Genomic DNA, 22,383 nt, shown 5'->3' on the forward strand with positions numbered 1-22,383 from the left:
ATTACAAAAACTGGAAAAGTTTTTACTTTTTCAGCTGAAAGTAAAGATGGGACATCTTAGTTTACCAAACTAAATAGCAGAAAGTAAAGCTAAATTCAGGACCCTGCCTTGTCCATTAGCTCCAACTGTGTCATCACTGCGTAGTGACTTATTGTGATTTTAGTCTCAGGTGTGGTCTCTAAGAAAATTAGTATCCACAGTTGCAGCCTGATATATTTTCAGTTTAACAACCTCTGAAAAAAGAGTATTCTTTCCTAATAGTTTCAGCAAAATCCAAGATACTAGACTAGCTCTAACTGGCCATACTTGGATTATATTTAGAAACCCAAACAAATCACCATGTCCCAGAGGATGCAGTGCCTACATATAACAAACTCAGACATAAAATGCGGTAGAGGAAAAATCTGAATTTTTCAGAGAAAACTGAGATTTCTGCTTCTGGGAAGTTGGAGTAAATGTATTTTCCTTATTCTTCATGCAAAGTACAACTAAAACCCTTGGATATACTATATAAAATGAACACAAGAAGACTGAAAGATGGAAAGAAGAAGGCAGACCAAGTAACGATCTTGAGATTCCAAGGGAAAACAAAGTGGTAAATTCCCTGCGTTTTCTTTTCACTTCGTGTATCCCAGACTGGATGCTATAGAGCTGGCAACCTGGCAAAAGCAATGGTTACATATGAGAAACGTCCCAAGAGAAATCCAGTCTTTCTAGTCAAAAGATCACTAAAAGCACAGCCTAGCAGGACAGAAAACTTTGGCATAACTGCTCTATATCAGCCAAATGTCACATACACACCTAAAGAAGAAGGAAAAAAACAGCTGAGGCTCCCTACCCACTCTTCCAGCAAAGGTGAAGGAGAGAGCCTGAACATAGAACCAAAAAGCAGTGACAGCCACCACTCATGGTATGGAAATGTCAGTGTTGACAATTTTTGGCACCTAAAGCTTGGGGAAGAACTTTAGACGTGACACCAAAATAATGATGTATGCAAGAAAAAGAATAAATTGTACTTCATCAAAATTAAAATCTTGCGTTTTGGGAAAAACCATGGTGAGAGGATGAAAAGATAAACTATAGACTTGAAGAAACTATAAACCACATATCTGACCAAAGGCTCATACAGAAAGTATTTAAAGAGACCTTAAAACTCAATATGAATAAATAATCCAGTTATAAAGTGGGCAAAATGTATGACGAGATATTTTACTGAAGAGAGAGAGTATAGAGATGGGAAATAAACACATATTACGATATTCAATATCACCAGCCATTAGGGAAATGCAAATGAAGGCCATGATGAGATATTGCTCTACACTTTAAGACAGGTAAAATAAAAACTAGTACTAATACCAACTGCTGGGAAGGATGCACACAAAGTGTATCTCTTGTACATTGCTCATGGGAATGTGCAGTAGTAGAGATGATCTGGAATACAGTCTAGCAGTTTCTGCAAAACTAAACGTACATTTACCACATGACCAAGCAATTGCATTCTTCCTAATTTCCCCAAAGAAATGGAAACTTAATCTTCATAAGTCCCTGTACAGGATTGTTCCCAGCACTTTGTTTTAATAGCTCAAACATGGAAACAAAGTTATTTTCCGTCAAAAGGTGAATGGCTAAACAAACTATGGCATAACCATACTTTGAAAGAATACTCAGCAATAAGAAAGAATGCAGAATGATGTGTGCAACATCTTGGAGAGATCTCAGTGATATTATGCTGAGTGAAAAATCCAGTTTCAGAAGAACACATGCTATATGATCCCATGTAAGCTGTACTCTACAAATGATAAAAGTTATGGAGATGGACAATAGACGAATAGTTTCTAGGGGCTAGGGAGGTTGGGGCAGGGGAGTAGGTATGAATGCAAAGAGTTGGCAAGAGAGAGATCTTTGTGGTTATGGAATAGTCTTATATCTTGATTGTAGTAGTAGCTGTGCAACCTTACACATGTGATACGGTGACAGAAAGCTATATCCACACATTGTACCAATCTCAAATTCCGGTTTTGGATATTGCACTGTAATTACATAAGATGTAACCACTGTAAGAAATGAGGCAAAGAGAACGTGGGTCCTCTCTGTGCTATCTATAAAACTTTTTATAAAGTATAAGTATTTCAAAGTATGTAAAACCTTCCTAAAAGAAAAAAAATAAACCCTGAAAGTCTGGTGAGGCTGTTTCTAGAGGAAGGTAAAAGAGCTGGGGAAAACAAACATATCTAACACAGGACAATGACAAATTATTTAATACTTGGTTTCTTTTTTTATTTAAAAAAATTTTTTTTCAATATATGAAATTTATTGTCAAATTGGTTTCCATACAACACCCAGTGCTCATCCCAAAAGGTGCCCTCCTCAATACCCATCACCCACCCTCCCCTCCCTCCCAACCCCCCATCAACCCTCAGTTCTCAGTTTTTAAGAGTCTCTTATGCTTTGGCTCTCTCCCACTCTAACTTCTTTTTTTTTTTTTCCTTCCCTTCCCCCATGGGTTTCTGTTAAGTTTCTCATGATCCACATAAGAGTGAAAACATATGGTATCTGTCTTTCTCTGTATGGCTTATTTCACTTAGCATCACACTCTCCAGTTCCATCCACGTTGCTACAAACGGCCATATTTCATTCTTTCTCATTGCCACGTAGTACTCCATTGTGTATATAAACCACAATTTCTTTATCCATTCATCAGTTGATGGACATTTAGGCTCTTTCCATAATTTGGCTATTGTTAGAGTGTTGCTGTAAACATTGGGGTACAAATGCCCCTATGCATCAGTACTCCTGTATCCCTTGGGTAAATTCCTAGCTGTGCTACTGCTGGGTCATAGGGTAGGTCTATTTTTAATTTTTTGAGGAACCTCCACACTTTTTTCCAGAGTGGTTGCACCAGTTTGCATTCCCACCAACAGTGCAAGAGGGTTCCCGTTTCTCCACATCCTCTCCAGCATCTATAGTCTCCTGATTTGTTCATTTTGGCCACTCTGACTGGTGTGAGGTGATATCTGAGTGTGGTTTTGATTTGTATTTCCCTGATGAGTAATACTTGGTTTCTACCTATATTCAATTCCAAAGGAAATGATGTAGCTTCATAAAATTAGCAATTAATATATATATTTATATATTTATATTATATATATAATATTATATATAAATACATCTATTTGTATATATAAATATATTTATATATAATATATATATTTTAGTATATATTTAATGTATTAATATATTTAATAAATGTATATATTTATATATTTTTTATTTTATTATATATATTATATATAAATATGTATGTAAATATATATTTATATAATATATATATTTATTTATAACTATATTTATATTATATATTTTATTTTATATTTTGTTATATATATTTAATATATTTATATATATTTAATAAATATATATATATTATATATATATAATTCACTTGTTTTCCTCAAACTAGAAGGCCAAATGATCCTTTCTGTTATGGTATTATGATTACTTCTATTATTATTATTTTAGATGATCAACTTTCCTCTATAAAGTGAAACTTGAAAAGGAGAGAAAATACTGCTTAGAAATCACTGAACATATTCTCCCGCTATTATCAATGCTAATCTGCCCTTTCCAATCTACATTAACATACCTACTATCTCTGTCCTATCTTTTCCCTCCAAATGAAGTGTGTTGGTGGCAGTTACTAAATAATGATTTTATTTACCTTTGTGAAATATGTCATAATCCAATTTATAACGTTTTGATAATAAAATGCTATTTCTGTGCATTTAAGGGTATGGGAAAACGAGACAGGATTACACTATTTTATCAAATGACTAGCAAGTTTTGGTGAATTGAAATTTTCAAGAAGAAAAGTTTTAGATCAGAATTGATAGGCTTTTAGAAAAGTATGTTTTGGCAACTACATTCAGAAATCAATAATAAACATTAAATTGTAGCATGCATTTGTTTATAATAGTTACTATTTTCATCATCTAAACATAGCCTATATGTAGAATTTTCTTCAAACAAGGAATCTTACTAAATTGTTGCTCTGATCAGTTCATAATGAAATTATTTTTTTTAATGTTTATTTATTTTTGAGAGAGAGAGAGAGAGAGAGCGCGCGAGCAGGGAGGAACAGAGAGAGGAGGAGACAAAGAATTGGAAACACGGTCCAGGCTCTGAGCTGTTATCACAGAGCCCGATGTGGGGCTTGAACTCATAAACCATGAGATCATGACCTGAGCCAAAGTCAGACACTTAACCAACTGAGCCACCCAGGCACCCCATAATGAAATTATTTTTAAAGTTAGTTGATAGGCATTCCCAACCACCCAAGTAATTATGTAATGAGAAGTAGATTAAGGAACTTAAATCATTCAAAAGGGTTTGGTAAGATTTTAGCTACCTTTAGAAAAATTTTATACCAATATGTTCAGTTCTTATACTACTCAAGCTTATATGTAGCTTTAGTTCATCATTCGCAGATATCACTACTGAGTGCCAGGTCTCAGTATTGTCAGAGTTCATGATTAAATGATGTAACATTCTTTTCCACGTGGGCTGATCTTCTACTCGATAGTGGCTCTGGGAGTAAGGCACTAGAAATGGGTATCTATTAAGTTTTATTGACTATTCATAAAAGCTTATAATAACCACCTGGATCTTGTAAACTGCACAGTGGGTGTTCAACCATATTTACCATCAAGTCTGTAAACAATATGTATACTTTAATTTCAGGTTAACTAGCAAAAATTATTACCCCAAGATTGTACAACCTTAGTGTTCAAAGCCAAAATTAACAAAAGGCACAGGAAACCAAGGAAATAGTATACACTTACTTTTGGATCTTTGAAAATAAATAGCATTGTTTTGGAAGCCCAGACACTTTAAAGATGTTATTCGTTTCCATTTTCCCTTTGACATAAACAAGGAGTTCCAGCCTTCCATAGAGACCATCTTAATAGAATGAATATGGAATAATCCTTTCTTTTTAGTTCAGGTGTTTATATAAGACTCACTGTACTCCAAGTGTCAAAAGATAAGAATGCGGTTATAATAAAATTTTCAAAATGGTAACAATCAAGACTTTCATCTAATATTAGTTAAACATGCATCAAATATTTTATTTAACTCTTTCATTGTGGGAATTACTAACATGTTACAAACTGTTGGAATGAGAATCTGACTTAGATTTATTAGTATTGAACAGTGTTTATTTACATTGTCATGAACAGAAATCAGTTGTATTATCAGTTTTCTGCAATTTAATTTTTATACTATATGTCAAACACAAATAAAAACATGCATGTCTATAGAATCGGATAATCCCCAGAGACTCCAACAGTCAAAGCAATCATTTCATTGAGAGGATAATCAGTAATATCTTTTGTTCTTTTCTAAGTTTGATGGTTTTTCTTGACAACCTTGTCTATTCATTGCTTATATAACTAGCACATTGATTTGTGCTTTGTTCTTTGTATGTAATTAATATTTATTGAATGAATAGGTGAAAAAATTTAAAGAAACTAGATAACACTTTTCCAAAACAAATGAAAAATCCAAACAAGCAAAGTAAACTACTTTTAGAATGTACAAATTATTTTAGTGGTCATTTATCTCAAATATCTGGTATGGAATATATTATCATTGTAATGTAGATATATATGTTAGAATAAGCAGTACAAAACTTTGGCTCAGTTAGCAATTGTATTATTATATCAAGTCTTTAACTGACAGAATTTCTCCAAGTCCATGGTTTATATGACACTAACAGTAATATTCCTGGTCAGAAATCTTAGTCCATCTCCTGTTTTCCTTTTTCTGAGTACCAGAGCCTTTGAGGTCAAATGCAGTCAGATCCTTTCAATAGGGCAGTTTTTCTTCAAAAAGCTCAAACAATTTTGCATTGAACTTTCATTTCTTAATTAGAGAAATCAAAAGACAAGGGAGACGGGAGCAAGAGGAAAATAAGATCAAGTAGTGGGAAATGAAGGCTTATTGATTAAAGTTTAATCAGAAAGTTTCTCTGTACTTTTCCCTTTAGTGCTCTTCTGGAGATAACTCAATACTTTGGATACTAAATAAATTCACAACACAAGTTCAATTGAAGTTCTTTTATTATAGATTTGACAAAGTCACTTAAAGGTAGATTTTATAAACTGAAAATTGACAAAGTAAGTGAATGCAGACAAAACACACATTTGACATCAAGCACTTACCTAACAAAATGCTAAGTGTATGTAATTCAAGTGAATGCATTAAGGTTGGGTTTTGAAGTTAAATTTGAATGCCCATCCATTTGAATATATTTTTTAAATCAACAAAGGTAATGCTTTGTGATGGGTACTTTTAATATAATAAATATCATAATTTTCAGGATTTGTAGTTGCTGATTCAAAAGTATTGTCTAAATCTATCCATGTTATAGGATAGTACTATATATTTAAAGATTGCACCCCCCAGGGATGTAATATGATTTAACTAGACTTTTCAGAGAGATATGATATATTATCTTCTTTGAAAATGCTGCATAATGATCATTATTCACTAACTGTCTTATATACTACATCATAGAGAGGGAGAGTTAAGTATGAATTACTATTCAGATTGGTTAAATGATGAAGAGTTGGTGAATGAAAGTGGTAGATAGAACTTTTCAAAAGCAAATCTTCCTTTCATGCAGGTAAATAAAGTTTTGAAGAGGATATTTACAAGTGGGAAATGAAATAGAAACTTTGTATCATGACATAACAATGATACCGTGTTCTTTTATTTGTAGAATGTTAGAAATAACTTTTCCATTTCGATCATCAGGAGCACTTACTATTCATAATAAAACGTCAAACAACCTTGTGAAGAGACAAAAGACCATAAAAGGAGTCCTTTGCACATTGATTTTTATAAAAGCATCTTTCCAGTTGAATCGATAGATGCATAAAGGAATAAAAGACAATTGATTTTAGAGTATGGAAAGGGAGTTTATGAAGACTGTGGTCTCCAACTGCAGTATATCACTATTCCTTTGGGCATTTTTGCAGGGATTTAGGTGTTAAATGAAATTCTTTTGAAATTTTGAGTTAATCAGTGTCTTATATGAATGTTATTACATTCGACTACTTACTTGAGTCATAACTATAACTTAAACTTTGGTTAGATGTAGAAAATGGGATTTGGGGAAAGAATAAAGAATCTACGTTGTATTCAGAATTTTCAGAGCACTTGAGGTCATGTGTCTTTGGAAATAATTTTGAAATAGGGATAAGGTTTAAGGGATAAACTAAAATTGTATTATATCTATAATGGTTGAAATAAATTGTATGAATTATATTACTTAAAAGATTCATGTAAGAATTTATTACATTTGCAAAATTTATATATATGTATACACACATATAGTGTATATATATATAATACATATATATATATATATATGTATTATATATATATTTGGAGAAAGACAGAGACAGCACAAGTGGGGGAGGGGCAGAGAGAGAGGAAGAGACAGAATCCCAAGGAGGCTTCACACTGCCAGTGCAGAGCCCAACGTGGAGCTCAAACCCATGAAGCTATGAGATCATGACCTGAGCCAAAACTAAGAGTTAGAGGCTTAACTGACTGAGCCACCCAGGCACCCCAATGCAAATTTTTAAATAAGAAAACAATCTTAGTCTATCATTAAAAAAAGGTTTTGTATTATCCCTGGTGGATTTGTAGTAATTTGAAACATTTTCCTGGGCCCTTGAACATCAGCGGATGTTAGATGGGTGGATAGATAAATAGACGGGAAGGGGGAAGATGGATTGAGGTTTGATTAATGAGAAAGTTTAATATTTGTTATTTGTATATTTCTTGACAAATGTGTTTAAAGAACCAAAACAATATTAGACTTTGTTGAATAGCAATTACACTTTACAGTATTAAAGTTGAGGTAAAGACCCATAAACCCTGAAATCTAAAAGTCATAAGCTGCATTTATATTGGTCCCAGTTCCCTTACCTATATCTAACTATGTGGGATGTTCCATATGTATCCATTAGACTAAGTCACTTATGCAAACACTAGACTCCAGGTTAAAGAGGAAACAGGTGCCATTGACCCTCAATTACATTTATATTTTTGATTAATCAAATTGGTCATCTTTCTCCTAACATCTCTTCCTTCTACATGATTCCACATTTTGTGATGTTTCCATGTGCCTCTTAGGCAAGCCTGTAGTAGTTTTTTGGGTAATTAATCCTCTGACATTCTGACTCTCATTTTATCCAAGCCAGTTCCTTGGTGTTTTAAATCTTGGGCTTCTCAGTTTCATCTACTTCAATTGTATGCTATTCTCTACTAATCTTGTTATGACTTTTACTGTGTATCACCTGAAGTTTGGCAGTTTAATTCATCTCCCCACCTCCAGTCTCAACACATTTTAAACCTGCTAACATTTAGATATGATCAGGTTACGTCTCAGCCCCTAAACCTTAAGGTTAATATTCACAGAGTAATTTTTTTAATGTTTGTTTATTTTTGAGAGCGAGAAAGAGCACGCACCTGCATGGTATGCAAGCAGGGGAGGGGCAGAGATAGAGGGAGGCAAAGAATCTGAAGCAAGCCTCATGCTGTCAGCACCAAGACGGACTTGGGGCTCAAACACAGGAACCTTGAGATCATGACCTGAGCCGAAGTCAGAGGCTCAACTGAGCCACCCAGGCACCACACACAATAAAATGTTTTGATGCACCATTGAAATTTCCCTAAGACCTGATCCTTTTATACATTTCTAGCTTTTTTTTCCTACTATACCCATTTGCTGTAAGTTCTATTCTTAAACAATTCAATGGTCCTGGAATGGAATGTATTCCCTCTACCACAGGTTCAAAGAAAATGCTTTCATACTTATTAGCCTCAAAATCAAGCAGTGTAGTAATTTTAGAACTTAAGTTAATAAATATATGAATGAAGGATACTGTTTGAAGAGAAAAAAATCTCTATGGACATACATCTGTTTACCTTAACAATATATATTAGAAAATGCTAGACAAAGTTATGTAAAGTTAGTTCTCTTCTAAATTGCATGAGCCTATAAATGACTGATGACATGTAGATGACCCATCACCAAAATCACTGAAAACTTTGAGTTGCAGGGCAAGATAAAAGTAATTAAGTATATGAAAAACAGGACAGGTGACTCTATCTGTTAATTTTTCATATTACTTGAATTAATATTTCATAACAGTTTTGGTAATTCTTCCTTTAAACAGGTTTTTAAAAATCATTAGAATTAGTAATGTAATACCCCCCATGAAATTTCACAAACTTTAGGAGATTTGAATTTTGAAAAAGTGAAATATACTTGAAAGATTTTTTCATTTATGTTCTTTGTTGAGTAAAACAGTACCTTCAAAAGTTTTTTTTTAACAACTTGTTGTTTTTGTTAAATATATAAAACCATTTATTGACACTTTTGATGATGATTGAATATTTTGTCCTAAACAAGTAAAAAGAACATAAACAGCTATGACAATTTTAACATTATTCAAAACACAACATGAGAAAAAATAATGAAGTGTCAAAAAAAAAAAAGGACTGAATAGGGAAGATATATCAATGAGAGAAAATATTTTCAGTCGTCTTAGAATATTGCACATTGGAAAGAAAATAAAAGATTTGGGAAAAAATGACAGCATTCTTTTCAGAAAATGTTGAAAACTAGAAAAGGAAAACAAAAGAAGAGGAAAAATAATTGTCTTAAATTTTTTTTCTGTCTTAAACTGTCATGAAAATGTGAGAAGAGCAACCAAGGATTTTAAGCAATGTGAAGAAAATAAAGTAAGCTTGTTTTTAATGCATCAGAATCTTTGTTGTACATATTTTAATGAAGGAACAACTATTGTATAGTTTATTGTAGTTTATATTGGACATAGATAAAATTTAAAGTTTTAAAAATTACAATACTTTCTACCATTTGTACCATTAGATTTAGACATAAGTTTTTATTTTCAAACTTGGAGTACAAGTTGGACGTGGAGCTTAAAATACTTTAAATTTGAAATATTTGCTGCTAGGCTAGTAGTAACATAAGATGATTCAAATCATATAAAATAATGGACAAAAATATGATTTTAAAACACTATTCAATTCTTCCAGATAAAGTCATATTTCTTGGTCAAATAGATAAATATAATGATAGTGTAATTAATATGAAAGCAATTTACACATTTCAAATTTATATAGAAAGTGTGTCAGTTGGAAACTAAAATAAAATGTTGAAAACAATGTATTCACTATTTCATTTACTTACGAAAATTTTGGGGGTCAGTATGTGGCAGGCACTGTGTTTTATACCAAGGATGCCACCTCCCATGAACATGTGTGCTCACACATATCCATGTTATATATTTCGTATGCATACACACAGAAGTGCACATACACAAATAAACACGTTTCATTTTTGCCCTCACATAGTAACACTTGTATGCAGACATATTGGCATGCACAAACATGCACATGCATACGGACACAGGTTCATATACACTTAATATATATGCCTGTATCTATATACATACACTCATACATACACAGATACTCTCAGCTACACAAAAATAAACAGGTGCACTCAAAAAACCACAATTTGGATTAAGTACTATAATGGAATAAACACAGACTGAACTATGTATTCTATAAGCATAGTTCATTATATAGGCTAGTATTATCTGGATCCATTAATAAATACCAGCAGATTTTAAAATTAAAAAAAACAAAGTTTGTATTTTATTTTCTTTTGATTTCATGACACAAAATTGTCAAATTTGTCATATTATATAATCTACATTGATCAAGTCGAATAAATTATAAAAAGTTAAGGAATTTTCACAGTCTTATTTATAAAAAATGTTTAAAAGTACATTACATTACCTTTTTTTTTTTCTCCACGTAAAACGAAAACCCTCTGCTTGGGACGCTTAGGTGGCTCAGTCTGTTAGACATTGGATTCTTGATTTCAGCTCAGGTCATGTTCTCACAGTTCATGAGATCAAGCCCTGCATCGGGCTCTGTGCTGACCTCACTTTCTCTCCACAAATCAATAAATAAACCTAAAAAAAATACAACTCTGTGCTGATGCATAGTATTTTTTCTTTGATCAATGCCCTAGGGTTAAACACCATTATTGTTTCAAAATTGAGGAGGAAATAGATACAATAAAAAGAACAGTTCATACTCTCACCAATAATAACTTCATTGTGATAATAAACTTCATTATGATAACAGAAGTATTTGCAGTACTAGATTAAATAAGTCACCTTTAACCAGTTGTCTTATGGGCTGCCGTTAAAGTGCCACAAATTGGGTGTCTTAAACAACAGAAATTTGTTTTCTCAAACTTCTGGAGGATGGAAGTCTGAGAGCAAGTTTTCGGCAAGGTTGATTTTCTCAGAAGTTCTTCTAGTTGGCTTTTTCCATTCCTGTTGGTTCTCTTCCTCTTGTTTTCTTGTGCTCTGCGCTCTGTGTAAGTCTGTATCCTAATCTATTTTTATAAGAACATCAAATGTATTGGATTATGGCCCACCCTAATCACTTCATCTTAGTGTAATTACCTCTTAAAAATGTCTAAGTATACTCACATTCTGAAGCACTGGGGGTTAGGACTTCAACATATGAATTTGGGGGGAAACATTTCTGCTCATAACACCTTGGGTTTCAAAATATACTAACACTGTATATAGATCTAAATCCAGTCAGTTTAATTTTAAAAAATAGATTACATTGTATCAAAATTATTCAAATTTTTCATTTTTTGAGCTTTGGAGTTCTACAGAGCTGAGTTGAGTCAACGTATAATACATACAGTTGAGAATTTACATTAAGCATCTTGAAAATAATGAGGCAACTTATTTCACATTCAATAAGTTCTACTGATCCACATCAGATATTGTTTTATTTTATTAACTCAAGTCCATACTTACATAAAGTTTCACTATTTGTGTTGTACATTTCTGACATGTGCATGCTGTTATGTCTAGCATTATAGAATCATATAGAATAGTTTTATTTTCCTAAAAGTCTCTCGTGTTCCACCAATTCATCCCGCCTTCAAACCCTGGGAACCTCTAAGGTCTCTATATTTTTGGCTATTCCAGAATGTCGTATACTTGTAATCATATAGTATGTTTCTTAGATTGGGTTCTTTCATTTAGAAATATACATTTAAATTTCCTCCGTGTATTTTCTTGGCTTGATAAAAATTTTTTTTTAATGTTTATTTATTTTTGAGAAAGAGACGAGTGTGAGCAGGGGAGGGGCAGAAAGAGTGGGAGACACAGAATCTGAAGCAGGCTCCAGGCTCTGAGCTGTCAGCACAGACACCCAAGCAGGGCTCCAACTCACAAACCAAGAGATCATGACCTGAGCCAAAGTCGGGTGCTTAACTGATTGGTCATCCAGGTGCCCCCATCCATTTACCTTTTGAAGGACATTTTTGTTGCTTCCAGTTTTTAGTGATTATGAATAAAGCTGCTATAAACATTTGTGTACAGGTTCTTGGGTGGACATTAAGGTTTCTACTCAATTGATTAAATTACTCAGGAGCCTAATTTCTGGCTTTTATGATAAGTCGATATTTAGCTTTGTAAGAATCTGCAAAACTGTCTTTGAAAGTGGCTATGCCATTTTTACCAGAAACAGATGAGAGTTTCCACTGCTCCATGTAATAACCAATATTTGGTATTATCGGTGCTTTGGAATTTAGCCATTCTAATAGATTTGTACTGATAGCTTATTGTTTTCATTTTCAGTTCCCTATGACATGATTTTTAAAGCATACTTTATATGTTTTTTATTCTATATTTTCTTTGGTGAGGTATCTGTTCAGATTTTTTGTCTACTTTTTAGTTGTTTCATCACTGTTGTTTTCTTCTTGTTTTTAAAGAGTTCTCTTTTTTCCATTTTTAAAGTTTGTTTGCTTGCTTATTTATTTATTCATAGAACACAAGTGAGTAGGGGAAGGGCAGAGAGAGAGTGAAAGAGAGAATCACAAACAGCCTCTGCACTCTTAGCACAGAGCCTGACAGGGGGCTTGGACCCAAGAACTGTGAGATTATGACCTGAGTTGAAATCAGAGTCAGATGCTTAACTGACTGAGCCACCCAGGCACCCCTAAAGAGTTCTTTATATATTTTGGATACAAATCTTATATCAGATGTGTGTTTATAATTATTTTTTCCTATTCTGTGGCTTATGTATTCAGTCTGTTGACATTGCTTTTCATGGAGTAGATTTTTTTTTATCTTAATGAAGTCCAATTTACCGATTATTTTTGTAGGTCATACTCCTGTTACTGTATCTAAAAAACTCATCACCAATCCTATGGTCATGTACATTTCCCTTATGAAATTTTTATTGTTTGCATCTCACATTTAGATTTAGATCTTATTTTGACTCAATTTTTGTGAAATTTGTTAAGATGGGTTCTATATCTAGATTCTTGTTTTCTGTTTTTCTTTTTCTTTTTTGGTTTTTGGTTGTCCAGTTGTTCCAGTATCACTGGTTGTAAATAATATAATTTCCTCATGGAATTGACTTGGTTACTTGGTCAAATATTGGTGTCTGTATTTGGATAACTTGATTTCTAGCTCTTTGTTCTATTGAGCTAATTGTCTATTATTTTCTTATTCCACATTCTCTTAATTATTAGAGGTTTCTGGTAGGTGTTGAGATTTGTCATTGTAAGTCCTCCAACTTCAGTCTCTTCTAATCTAGGCCTTTTAACTTTGCATATAAACTTTAGATAAACTTAGAATTATTTTATCGATATACAGGAAGTCATCTACTCAGTTTTTGGTTGGTATTGTATTGATTGGGTATATCAAGTTGAGAAGAAATGTTGTCTTACAAATATGTTGAGTCTTTTTATCTTGGAACTTTGAATAACTTTCTATATACATAGTTTAAAATATATATTTTTTTATTTATATATATTTGTACATTTCTATATTTTATTTAATTTTTTTATTTATTTCATCAGAGTTTTTAGTTTTCCTCATATAGATTTTAAACATATTTTATTAGAGTTATAACACAATATTTCACTTTAATAATTTTAATACAAGTTATGGGCTTTTAATTTCACTGTTGATACAGAGAAAAACATGGGCTTTTGCTTATTAACCTTGTATCTTTGAAACTTGGTATACTCATTTATTAATTTTTTGTCAGTGGTTTGGTATTTTGCTTAATATAGACAACTGGATCGCCTGTGAACAAAAACAGTCTCATTTCTTCCTTCCCAATCTGCGTTCTTATGAATTTCTTTTTCTTGTCTTATTGCATGAGCTAGGATTTTCAGTACAATGTTTAATAAGAATAGTGAGAAAAGATATTACCTTGTTCCCGATGTTAATGGAAAATCATCTACTGTCTCACCATTAAATAGGATGTTACCTGTAAGTTTTTATAGATGTTCTCTATCAAGTTAAGGAAGTTACTCTATATTAAGTTTGCTAGGAGTTTTTTATCATGTATGTGTGTATGGATGTTGGATTTCGTCAAATACTTTTACTGTATCTGCTAACATAATCATATGATTTTTTTTAGCCTGTTGATTTGATGGATTTTGTTAATTTATTTTCTACTATTGAGCCAGCCTTGTATACCTGAAAGAAGCCTCACTTGTCTGTGGTGTATAATTCTTTCTATATATTGTTGGATTGTTTGCTTATAATTTGTTGAAGATTTTTACATCCATGTGAATGAGAGATACTGGCTTATCATCTGTCTCTTCTTATAATGTCTTTATCTAGTTTTGGTATTAGAATAAGTTTCACCTCATTGAATGTGTTAGGAAATTTCTTCTCTGCCTCTGTTTTTTGGAAGAGATTGTAGAGAATTATCATTTCTTTCTTAAACAGTTTATAGATTTCAGAGGTGAAACTATGTTTGCTTTTTGGTTTCTATTGCAAGGTTATAAGTTTTTGTTTCAATATATTGGATATGGGCTTACTCAAATTACTAATTTCTCCATGTGTGAGTTGGGTGGATCATATCTTTCAAGTATAAAATACAGTATTGTTAACAACAGTTAAAGTGTTGTACATTGGACATCCAGAGCTTACACATCTTATAATTGAAGGTTTGTACCTTCTGAGTAACATTTACTAAACTATTCTTGCCCCCCTGGAAACCACCATTCTTCTCTTTGTTTCTATGAGTTTATTTTTCATAGTTAAGATACACAAATAAATGATACAACACAGTATTTGTCTGTGACTGGCTTATTCACTTAGCATAATATCCTCCAGGTTCATCATTGTTGTTTCCTACTTTTTCTAAGGTCAAATAATATTCCATTGTGTCTGTGTGTATGTACGAATATGTACAGATTCACAAATGTGTATAAAGATGCATATAAATAGTATATGCATACATTTTGTGTGTATATATCATATGCGATATAATCACATTTTCTTTATTCACTCATATGTCAGTGGACAATTGTTTCAATATTAAGTGTTTTGAGAATGTTGCAGTAAATCTAGGAGTGCACCTATCTCTTCCAGATAATAATTTCATTTCTTTTGGATATATACACAGGAGTCGGATTGCTGGATCATAAGTTCTATTTTTAACTTTCTGAGGAAGATCCATATTCTTTATCATAACGGCTGTACCAAACTTAGAGCCTCACTGAAGTGCGAAGACTTCCCTCCTCTCCACATCCCTTCCAATTCTTTTCTGTTGTCTTTCTGATGACAGACATCTTAACAGGTGAAGAGACCTGTCAGGTCTCATCTCATTGTGGTTTTATTTGCAGTTCCATGATGATTAGTGATATTGAGCATCATTTCGGATCCCTTTCAGTCATTTGTATGCCTTTTTTGAAAAATTATCTATTTATGTCTTTTTTCCATTTTTTTTAAATTGGGTTATTTTATTTTATTGTATTGGCTATTGAATTGTAAAAGTCCCTTATATCTTTAGGCTATTACTACCTTATCAGGTATATGATATGCAAACATTTTCTTCCATTCTGTGGGTTGCATTTTCATTTTGTTGATTTCCCTTTGCTGTGCAGAGACTTCTTAGTTGGATGTAGTCCCATTTGTCTCTTCTTTAGTTGATGCTACTTTTGGGCTCATAAAAAAAAAAAAACTATTGCCTAGAACAATGTCACAAATCTTTTTCCCTAGGTTATCTTCTAATTTCATTATGGTATCCTTTTACATTTAAATCTTTATTCCATTTTGAGTTGTTTTTATATATACAATGAGGTAGGAGTCCAATTTCTTTCTTCTGCATGTAGAAATCCAAACACTTATTGAAGAAACATTCCTTTCCCATTGTGTGCTCCTTGTCCTTCACAACTTTGTCAAAGGTGAATTGACTATAAATGCATAGATTTATTTCAGGAATATCTTTTCCACTCCATTGAACTCTGTGTTTGTTTTTATGCCAGTATCATACTGTTTTGATTACTTTAGCTTTATAATTTATTGAAATCAGAAAGTCTCATGCATTTAGCTTTGTTCATCTTGCTCAAGATTAAATAAGCTTTGGGGATATGTAACATTAAATACAAATTTTAGTATTTTTCCTTTTTCTGTGAAAAATTCCATTGGAATTTTGAGAGGGATTCCATTGAATCTCTAAATTACTTTGGACAACATGGATATTTTAACAATAAAAATTCTTCTAGTTAATGAACATGAAATATCTTTCCATTTGTGTCTTCAATTTCTTTTATCAATGTTTTATACTTTGTGATGTGTCAATCTTTTACTTCCTTGATTTATTGCTAAGTATTTTTTCAATGCTATTGTAATTGACATGGTTTTCTTAATTTTTTTGGCACTTTGTTGCTATTGTGCAGCAATGGCACATATTTTTCTATTTTGATTTGTATTTGGAAACTATTGAATTTGTTTATGAATTCTGTTTTTGTTTTTTTTTTTTTTTGCTGGAATATCGAGGACTTTCTTTATACAAGATGATGTCTGTAAACATTTTTACTTTTTTCCATTCTTATTTGGTTCTCTTTTATTTCTTCAATTGATTAATTTCTCTAAGTAGGATTCCCAGTACTGTGTTGAATACCAAGTAGTAAGAGTGGACATCCTTGTCTCGTTCCTAATCTTAGAGGAAGAGCTAGCAGGTTTTCACCATTGAGTATGATGTTAGTGATGGGCTTGTCATATACAGCCTTTTATATGTTGAGATACATTTATTCTATACCTAATTTATTGAGGATTTTAATCACTAAAGGATGTTAAATTTTGTCAAGTGCTTTTTCTGCGCTTATTGAAATAATCATGATTTTTATCTTTCATTCTGTTAATATTACATATCACATTAATTGATTTACAGATGTTTAATCATTCTTATAAGAATGATTTCGCAAGGTGAAATTCTACTTGATCATGGTCTCTGATCCTTTTAATGTGCTGTGAATTTGGCTTCCTGATATTCTATTGAGAATATTTGCATCTGTGTTCACTAAGAGTATTTGCTTGTATTTTCTTTTCATGTAGTGTCCTCTGGATTTGGTATTGGTAATTTGAAACATATTAAAATGAATTTGGATGTGTTCTCTCTTCAGTTTTTTCTGGAGGTGTTTAAAAAGGATTGACACAAATTCTCTTTAAAAATTTTTTTGATGTTTATTTTTGAGAGGGGGGAGGAGCAGAGAGAGAGGGAGACTTAGAATCTGAAGCAGCCTCCAGGCTCTGAGCTGTCAGCACTGAGCCTGATGTGGGGCTTGAACTCGCCAACTACGAGATCATGAAAGTTCATTAAAGATCGTTAAATGATCATTAAATTATTTTTAATAATTTTAATGTTAATAATGATCATTTAATGATCATTAAAGATCATTAAAGTTGGATGCTTAATTGACCGAGCCACCCAGGCGCTTGACACTGATGTTTAGTAGACTTCACCTGTGAAGCGATCTTGTCTTGGACATTGTTGGGAGATTTTTGATTACTGATTCAATTTCCTTACTAGTGATTGGTCTGTCTGAATTTTCTATTTCTTCATAATTCAGTCTTAGTAGGCTGCTTGTTTCTAGAAATTTATCCATTTATTTTAGGTTACTCACTTTGTTGGTGTATAACTGTTCATAGGAGTTTCTTGAGACCCCTTGTATTACTGTGCTATCGGTTATAACATATCCTCTTTCATTTGTGATTTTACTTATTTGAGGCCTCTCTCTGTGTCTCTCTCTTTTTAGGGAAGTGCCTAGATTTTTTTTTCCCTTCCAAGTTTTAAGTTCTAGTCAGTCAACACACAGGGTAATATTAGTTTCAGGTGTAGAATTTCGTGATTTATTACTTACATAGAACATCCAGTGCTTATCACAAGTGCCCTTCTTAATACCCATCACCTATTTAACCCATCTCCCCACCTCCCCACCCACCTCTCCTCTAGTAATTATCACTTTGTTCTCTTTAGTTAAAAGTCTTGCAGCCTCTCTTTTATTCTTAGTTACACTAACGAAAGGTTTGCTAATACTGTGAATGTTAAAACAAACAAACCAAAAAAAAAAACCAAACCTAACAATAAAAACCTAAAAAACCTCTTAGTTTTGTTAACTTTTCTTTTATCTTCATAGTCTCTATTGCATTTATATCTGCATTGATCTTATTTCCTCTACTAACTTAGGGCTTAGTGTCTTTTCTATTTCCTTGAGGTATTCAGTTAGGTTGTTTGGGATTTTCTTATTCCTTCAACTAAGAGTTCATTACTGTGAAATTTTTTCTTAAAACTGCTTTTGCTGCATCTTGTAAGTTTTGGTATGTTGTAATGCCATTTTAATTTGTCTCAAGTTATATTTTTATTTCTTTTGATTTTTTATTTGAACCATCGGCTGTTCAGGAGCATGTTTTTATCTCCACATATTTGCAAATTTTGCAACTTTCCTCCTGTTATTGAATTAAAGTTTCACACTGTTGTGGTTGGAAAAGATGCCTGATACTGTTTCAGTCAATTTAAATTTATTAAGACTTGTTTGCCTAAGATATTATTTATTTTGGTGAATATTTTGTGTGAACTTGAAAAAGATAAGAACTGTGCTACAGTTGGTTGAAATGTTCTATGTCTGTCTGTTAGCTCTATTTGGTCTAAAGAGTAGTCCAAGTCCTTTGTTTTCCTATGGGTTGTTTTTCTGGATGATCTATTCGTTGCTGAAAGTGGAATTTTGAAGTCCTCTGCTTTTGGTGTATCGCTTCCTGTTTCTCCCTTTCAGTCTATTGGCATTTCTTTTACACCTTCAAGTGCTCCGAATATGAATGTATATGAATATACATTCAGGTGTTCATTATATCATGACCTTCTTTTTCTCTTACTATAGTTTTTGGCTTAAAATCTATTTTGTCTGGGAGAGTCTGGGTGGCTCAGTCTGTTGAGCCTCCAACTCTTGACTTCTGCTCAGGTCATGGTCTCACGGTTCATGAGTTCAAGTCCCACATCAGGCTCTGCACTGACAGGACAGAGCCTGCTTGGGATTCTCTCTCTCTTTCTCTGTGCCCTTCTCCCACTCTTGCTCTCTCTCTCAAAAGAAAAATAAACTTTAAAATAAAATAAATAAAGTCCATTCTGTCTAATACAAATGTGCCTACACCTTTTCTCTTTTGGTTTGCATTCGTGTGAAATACCTTCCATCTCTTCACCTGCAGCCCATATTCTTGTTAATGCTGAAGTGAGTATTTTGTACATCACGTATAGTTAGGGATTTGTTTCCTTCTTTTTCTTTTTTCCAATTCGTTCATCCACTAAGTGTCTTTTGACCGGGGAATTTAATCAATTTAAATTTAAAGTGATTATTGATAGGTAAGGGCTTATTGCCATTATTGCCATTTCATTAATTGTTTGCTGGGTGTTTCATAGATCCTTTGTTACTTTCTTTCTTTCTGCTTTCCTTTTTGTGTATTTTTATTTATTTTTTTGATTTGGTGATTTAGTGCTTTGATTCCTTTATCTTTTATGTATCTATCCCAGGTTTTTGCTTTGTAGTTTCCATGAGGCTTATGTAAAATATAGTTAAAACATGAGGCTTATGTAAAATATAGTTAAAACAGTTTTAAGCCATTAAAAACCCACCTTCATTTAATTACAAAAGCTGTATATTTTTATTTGCTGTAATTTGTGATTCTTGCTATTCATTCATTTATTCATTCATTCATCATTCATTATATGTTTGGATATTTAGACCTATCAGTAGTAGACATCTAGAAGAACAGTTCACTGATAACTATTTTTTTACTTGTTTTCCTGTTTCATTTTCTTTCCTTTTTTTTTATTTTCCCATAATTTCTTTCTGAAGATGTTTTCTGATACACACTTTTTTTGTGTATATTCTATCTTCTTACACAGAGGATAACCGATCCCCAGATTTGTTGTGTAGACATCCCAATACACATTAAATACCATTTTCAAATATGTGAAGGTCCATTATAATAAAGATCTTAACTTCATGCTAGGTTGAAGTAAATATTCGTGCATTAGTGAAATTCATCTGTCTTGCATGTGACATATAAAATTATTTTTAGAAGTTTTTTCCTTGCATGTATAATTAAATGTAATACAAAATTCCTAAAATGTAGTCAGAAAGAGAGAGCCTTTATAAAAATTCCATTTTAGTGATGAAGAAATTGACGCTCCAGTTTACATGATGTTACTAATAGCAATAAGTAGTATATACACTCTTCTTAACAAGCACCATTATCATAATATTATCTCCATTTTACAGATGTGAACTGAACACTTGATTTATTAGGAGTCTTATACCTGGCCAATTGGAGAATTGAACCCATGAAATTTATCTCTCAATTCTGTTCTCTAAATGCTATGCAGTGTTACATATCTTTAAATTTGTATTCAATGCTCTTTTTCTGATATCCAACTGTATCGTATATATAACCTACTACTCAGGTAAATAGAAAACTGAAACTAAAACAACTTTATAAATGAGGTGCTGGTTACATTTTCCACCTTCTACCTGGGAAACATAGTCATTATTAATAAAATTCAGGTTAGTTGTAGCTGGCCCAGGAATACATAAATGACAGTTCCTGAAAAGGATCTTTAACTAAGGTCTTTACACATCTGACAATTCAAGAGAAGGACGGACCCAACTTTCCAGAACAAAAGCAATATTTGTTGTACTATTTATCTTAAATATACGTAAGGGAATTAACATAATTAGACTTTAAAGCTAAATATGAGTATAATTTCTCCTTATCAGAGAAGTAATTGGACTAATTACTCTTCTTCCAAGTATTATAGCTCTTCAAATACACATTGTATGTACTAGAAAGGGTCACCTTTATCCAGGGCCTCATAGCATATACTTAAACAATGTTTATGCAAGCTCAAGTCATCAAGGTGAAAATGACAAGTAAACCCACCAGGTGACTTTGACTGAAATTCTCCCACCTAAAACTTTTATTTAATAAATAATTTTTTTAAATTGAGTGTTAACACAAAATTGGTGTGGCTGGTCCCTTGTTCTCAGTTACACTGCATTCTCTCATGCTGTGGCAATGGGGATAATAATAATTCATTACTTTTGATAAGTAGAGTAAATTTCTTATTTGAGTCCTGGCTGACAATGGCTATTCTGGACATTTTATCATGAAAGCTGTCTCTTCATTTCTTTATACCAAGAAGTAAGTCAGGGATTCCTGTTCAGTGATTTAACAGTGTGTGAGCTTGACTCAGTTGTCAATTGTTATTACACCCATTCTATACAAAATGATCAAGGAGAGAAAGTACGTCCATTACGGAAAGCAAAATAACAAAGGAAAATAATATTTTTATCTTTGTGGTTGAGGACGTTTTAATATTTATACATTGAAATGCTAATTACATTAGTGTTTGGTTCCTTAAATTATAAACGTATTGATACTTGACTTTTGGCAAAGGGATAGTATAATCTTAGGTGTTTTCCTTATTTAGCAGCCTAATATCAAAGAAAGGGAATTATAGATCTTTGAAACTCTAAGATTTTATTATAAATTAGCCCTCTTACTGTTTTCCCTTAGTGGATCCTGTGTATAAAAATATCTTTGCCTATCAACCTGCATCGATTAATATTTTTCCTATTTTAAAAAGTAAATATAACCACCAATAAAATCTTTTGAATATTATGAAAAACAATGCCATGATAGTGAAAATACTGTCACAATAATTTCAGTTAAAATCAGGGAAATTAACATTTTAATCTGCTGTGTAGCCTTATCTCTCATTTTCATTAAATATTTTAAATTCCAAACAGAAACTTGGGGACCTTAGTTACCAGTATCACCATTCAAAGACTTCTGGAATACCATATTAGGCCACTTTTATAAAGGAAGTTTTATTCATTTCTTTTTCTCATGATACCCTCCCTTGAAAAATATAAACTAT

Source organism: Panthera tigris, chromosome A1 (genome assembly GCF_018350195.1).
Source record: "Panthera tigris isolate Pti1 chromosome A1, P.tigris_Pti1_mat1.1, whole genome shotgun sequence".
NCBI classification, from domain to species: domain Eukaryota; kingdom Metazoa; phylum Chordata; class Mammalia; order Carnivora; family Felidae; genus Panthera; species Panthera tigris.